The 6219-nt window shown below is 41.5% G+C and overlaps 1 pseudogene; it reads left to right on the top strand.

Moving 5' to 3' along the window:
- The first annotated feature begins 782 nt into the window (after nucleotides 1-782).
- Nucleotides 783-891, top strand: LOC142196442 (5S ribosomal RNA; annotated as a pseudogene).
- The last annotated feature ends 5328 nt before the right edge of the window (nucleotides 892-6219 follow it).

Below are 6219 nucleotides of genomic sequence, written 5' to 3'. Positions count from 1 at the left end.
GATGGAATGATAAGACTCATCAGTACATTTGATCAGCATGCACCTGAGGTCCGCCACATATTGGATACTTACTGGGGAATATTACAGCAAGACCCAGATATCAAAAGGGTCATCTCCCCGACACCATCTGTGACCTATAGACGGGGACACAACATAGGCGATAGACTCATGCAGAGCCATTTAGAACCAGAAATGCGAACTACCTGGTTAAATTCTGTTCCACCTGTGGGCACTCATAAGTGTGGCTCGTGCAGAGCCTGTGGCTACATACAAAAGGGCCGTGAGGTGCTGGCTCATTCCACGGGTAAAAAATATATGACCAATGAATTTATCACATGTCGGACAGAAGGTGTAGCGTACGTAATATCATGCTCATGTAAAATGAATTATGTCGGCAAGACAAAAAGGCAATTTTGCCGACGGATTTTAGAACATGTGGGCGATGTTTTGAGAGGTACAGATACGCCAGTAGCGAATCACATACGTGAAAAACATGGGGGTGATGTTTTCAGCCTAAAATTCCAAGGGATGGAGTGTGTTAAAAAAAACAGCGAGGAGGGGTGATTGGGAGAATGTGTTATTGCAAAAAGAAACCCAATGGATCTTTAGGTTCAATTGCATTAAACCAATGGGTATGAATGATTCCATATCCTTCCTTCCCTTCCTCTGAAATATTTAAAGACACTTAGCTATCCGGATTAAGAAACGGCAGTCCTGCCATAGAGCAACAATTACCACATAGCAGTCTATGGTGTATACAAGAGATGAAGCTGGTCATATCTGCCTACGGCCACACCACCCTGAACATGCCTGATCTTGGAAGCTAAGCAGGGTCAGGCCTGGTTAGTACTTGGATGAGAGACCACCTGGGAATACCAGGTGCTGTAGGGTCAGTCCAATTCATTACATATGGTACTATCAATGATGTATGCTGGGCATGACAATCAATAGAGTACACATAAAAACATATATAATAATGATGAAGCCTAACAACATAATTTTTGTAGCAACTATGAGGGATACATGCAGACTGTGGGCCATTTTGGCTCCCAACAGTTTATTAATGTGAGCATATTTCTTGGCGATTGGATGTGTTAGGCAAAGATGTACAATAAGGTACAGCTCACTACAACTAGCACTCAGTGGATTTGTCATGAGGTACATTGTAATCGATCCGAGTATAATATACACACCATAGGAAGAGATCGGACTCACAGGTTATAATATGAGATTAACTATCTCAAGTGTGATAGCAAGATCAGGATTCTATGGTGGAACTTGCCGTGTCATGATCGCTGCATACTGTGATTGCAGTGAGGATTGCCTCTTTACAATCTATTTACCTGCCATATGGGCTTTGTTGTCCTCCTTGAGTCATGTGACGATTGTGTTCTTTACGGTCACGCCCCATGAGCTACTCCCACTATGACGTAACCGACCAGGATTATCTGACGGGCTGGAGCTGTGGGTTGGGCAGTGAGAGGGTGGGGACTAGGACCAGAATAGGATCTATATAAAGACGGCTGAAACAGCACATGGCGTCAGACTCACTACCAGCACTGCAGCCCACCACCAGGGCTGCCGGAATTGTGGTTTTCACCGCAGCTCTTTATTATTTTTATGTACTACTCCACTCTGCTATTAAGTATCGCTCTCCTGATGAACCTTTTTGAGGCGAAACGCGTCGAGAGATAGAGAGATAAATGAGAAATATGATGTATTGATAGACAACTGTAGCACTGTTAGACTGGCCAGGAATTAGCTGGGCTGCATGAATATGGGTTTTTTGTCTAGTCCTGCATATAAACAGGCCACTTGTGTTACTGACCCACAAGAGACACTATGGGTGTTGCCCCCATTGCAGTTAACCCTTAGCAATTAACCCTTTGTTGGCCATACAGTGCTGTTTGTCTGGTTTTACATGGTGTGATATTAGGAAGGGGTCACATGAAAAGGGGTTTCTTGACAGTTAAAATAATCCAGTGAAACCACCAACTGGATTCTAAACCCTTGAACTGACAGGAACCAACCCCCTCCTAAGTTATTTTCACTTATAGGGATCAGGTGGAATATAGGGTCCTGGGTGTGTATGTGTTTGTGTAGTGGGTATATTTAGAATGAATTTTAGCAAATTATTTAATAAAAGTTAGGTTTTAGCCATCAAGTAAGGGGTACCCTTTGTGATAACAATTATTATCATATATGCCATAAATCTGGTGCAAATAATACAGGAAATGTGCACTAGCTATGAGCTATTGTACATTTCCCTCCAGGCTCATTGCCCAATAGAGGCTGAGTCTTAGTTACGAGGGGGCATGCGTCTTGCCATATCTGAGGCACACCCTCCACCAACAATGGGGCTAAGAAGACTGGCAATGATAACTTCAGTCTTCGTAACTCTGTCTTATTTAGTTTACAGAGGAGAAGGGCTAGAGAGAATATCATAATATGTATTTATATAAATATGTAAAAGGTAAAAAATGAAATATGCACCGGCAGTATTTGCACATGTATGCTGAGCTTTAAAAAACACTAAATATCTTCCTTGTAAAAAAAAAAAAAAATGTTGATCTAGGAATTTGTCTTATTTCCAGCAGTGATCAGGAAAGTGTCCATCATGTTTTTTTTTTTTCAATCAATCAATGGGAGCTGACACAGACGGCAAGGGAAGGGGGAAGAGCTTTCTTACTAATGGTAGTAACGGTAGGGTGACCATAGCCTAACTGAGTGGTTTTGGCTTTCCTCTGGTTTAACCTTAGTTTATAAATATACAATAGTTAAACTTGATTCTTTTATTTCTTTCACCCAACTAACTGTAACTATGAGATTATTTCCGTGCAGTGTTAAAGAGAACCTTATAGACCAGTAGCTTAGTGGCCCAAATAGCCCTATTCTAATTCTGTCCATTGGAGGGCAGGTCATTGTTGCAGTCAACGTCAAGTCTCAGCATTGACAATACTTGTCAATGAAGGAAAAAAGAAAGTACAAGTTGATAAAAGCATTGACCACAATTATATATTCTAAAACAATAACATATTGTCCACTTAGGTAAGATTATTGCGTCGTATAAAAGTAATATAGTGCTTCAGCACAAAAGAGGTTAATCCATGTGCAGTAGAAAGCTCCACAAATAACACAGCAATCGAATTACAAGCCTTGCAATTTAATTGTCTGCCCTCTTTCTGCTTCCTCTCGCCATCTACTCAGAAAGAAGAAAAGAAATTATGAAACGTGTTTAGCACGAATGAAAGGCACTTGAAAATGAAGGGAGAAACTCACAGTTAATCTGCAGATAGCAGAGTTTTATTTTTTTCTTCCATCAAGATCTCCTATCAAGACAGGATTGTGTGCAGAAAGGCAATGACGTGGCTTTCGTTTTAATCCAACTTTAACAAACAGCTCCGATCTACATCAGCAATCACACTTTGTGATGTTGAGCTAAGCAGGCCAGGAATTTCAAGATTTTAGTTACTCCTTAAGTAATGCAACTCAGTTAAAATGTCTTAAAATGATCAATACATGTTATTAAAAAATACAGTGTGTATAAACAAGCAGGAAAAAACACAAACTAATAGAATACATAATAAAAGAGGGAAAATAGGTATAAAATACAAAGCATAAAACAAGAAGACATATAATAGGTTTTCCTCAATTGTTTCATTGCTAGTATTCCTACAGAAATGAAATAAATAAAATAACCACAAATAAGCAAATCATTCCCAGCAAAAACTAAAAATATAGCCAAGATATTAATACTAAAGATGAGCGAGTACTAATACCTTATTACTTGTATGCAAGATACACAAAGAGGTAGTCCGAACTTATGGCTTACCACTAGTCTATAACTCACTGATCTAAAGGCAAATATAGTTAAGAGAGGGTGAATGGGAAATGTACTCAAGTTGCAAGGTGGGGTGGTAAAAAAAATGCATAGTCAGGTATCTATGGTTGATAACTTGTGTGCATTCAGGAAGGGACTGGATGTCTTTCTTGAAGATGGTGCTGAGGAAGCAAGTGACAAGTGTTTGTGGTACCGCATGCTTGTCTGGGGAGGACCCTTCTCCTTTGATTGTACAGAGCAGACCGGGGGTTGGTAAGAGAACTACAGCCCACTGCGTCATCGCAGTGGGTAACAATACACGCACATCACCACTTCTTGGAGCCAAGCTACTTGGCCTGCAGTTAGATTAAATAGGTTTATGTCTGGCCAACTAATGACATGCCATTCTCAAGCCTGTACAATAAGAAGCTTTTAAAGAACACTATTCCCGGCTATCTAACCACTTCATATTCTCTGTTATATTTGGTTTGGTGGGATAGAAACAGCTCTTGTTAAGATTGTAAGCTGTTGTGGTGTACTGCCTGTGCCCTGTATCAAACTTACTTTACATTGTTCCTGAGTTAAGGGTATTAACCCGTTTATGCCTAGTGTTCCATTATTGGAACTCAAAACCAATATAACTTCCGGCATAAATGGGTTAATAGGTAATAATAAGTGGCTGGTCTTTGGAAGCCTGCCAGTAAGTAAAATTATAGTATATGTTAGTAGTAAATACTTTGGGAGCATGCTGCTGAGCAAAACATAAGGACCTCAGCCCTCTGACTGACTGTATGGTTTTGGTACCACGGTACTTAAGTAAAATCATGTCATTGTCCTCTTTCATGACTTTACTGTATCCTGGGGAACCCACCTCGGTACATGGCTTACATAACTGGTGGGTATAAGTTACCTGGTGTGGGTCTGTTTGGATCTGCAAGGTGAAACATTTCTGGTTCATCTTGTTCCAGATATTGTACTTACTGCTGCTGCTGGGAGCAGGCAGAGGCCTCCTGGGATGGCATGAGACTGGCACTGGCAGTGGTCTTCCTAAAAGCTGCTGCTAGTTCGATATACAGCCTAGCCTCATAATATGCCACTTTTGAGGCAGGGAGGAATTTTCAAATTTTGGCTTCAGTGCAAGTGTCCAAAAGCAAAGCTATCCATTACTCGTCCCTCTGCTCCTTGCTAATGATATGGTTGGTGTGAAAAATCTCGCCTCGCCAAAGCCACTTTGACCCAGCCTCGGGGCTACCTGGCCTTGCCACTGGCAAAACTGCGATCACCTTCTTACCTTTACCATCCGCTCTCACCATGAGAGAGGGATCGGGTCTTATAGGATAATATGAGAAGAGCTTTCTAAAGTTTTATATTTATTAACCCACGAGGGTTGATACTAGACAACCAATATACATAGAGATATATGCTAGCGGTTACAAGCTTATATGGTGCCGCCCCCTGAGTGGCTGGCTGCCTGATACAGAGCTCCAAGCTGGGAGCAACCTTTATCTTTCCTTTTTCACTCTTTTTGTCTGTATCTTCAAGAATCCTGTAACCAAGCAAACTAGCACTATGAATTAGCAACTATAAATCGAATGGAAGATCCTGTGGAGTATTTTGTTCCTTTTGTTTCTATTGTTAAGCATGGACAATGACTCCAGACCTGGACATGTGCACATGTGCCTGTTACCATCCCCCCCAAGAACCACATGGTCACCATGAGGCAGAGAAAGCTGGAGGAGAGACCTGCAGGAAAGTACAGACTTCTTCTTTCAAGGAGATGATTTCCGGAGTCTATTGCTGATGTGTGAAGATGCTACAGCTGACTGGTATTTCCTTCTTTTACTGCGGACACGTGGGACTCTGCTACAACCTGGGAACCTACCATCACCCACCTACCCATGTGTTTATGGAAGCTTGGCAGGAGAGCAGCACCCTGTCTACCTGGATGGCTTCAGACCTCTCTGGGCAGTAGAACACAGTGGTAAGAAGGAAGGAAGAGGAGGGCTTGTGATGAGGGATATTTGGGGGCATTTTTTTGTGGTTAATGGACAATAGCGCTGATGCAAGATACTGTGAGCATGAGATCTCACCACCTACCAAAGGAACTGCCACATGTTATCATGATAGCTGCACATGTCCCCCACCTCTGCAAAAACACGTTTTTTGCCTGTTATATCTACATGCTGTGACCCCCCTCCTCATGTCCTCCAACCACATTCGGCTGTATTATTAACATCACTTCACACAGAGAACTAAATGATCCTGCAGTGTGTCTGTGTTTCTTTCCTTCTTAGTTGCTATGATTCCTAGGATTTCTCTATCTGCCATGAGCTTGTATGTGTTTTTCTCTCTTGTTATATACTACTGTACCATCTATGAAACTGTATCACTGAAATTTC

The sequence above is a fragment of the Leptodactylus fuscus genome, chromosome 2, assembly GCF_031893055.1.
Source record: "Leptodactylus fuscus isolate aLepFus1 chromosome 2, aLepFus1.hap2, whole genome shotgun sequence".
Taxonomy (NCBI): Eukaryota; Metazoa; Chordata; class Amphibia; order Anura; family Leptodactylidae; genus Leptodactylus; species Leptodactylus fuscus.
The sequence above is the reverse complement of the archived record's forward strand: the minus strand, read 5'-3'. Positions and strand labels throughout refer to the sequence as shown.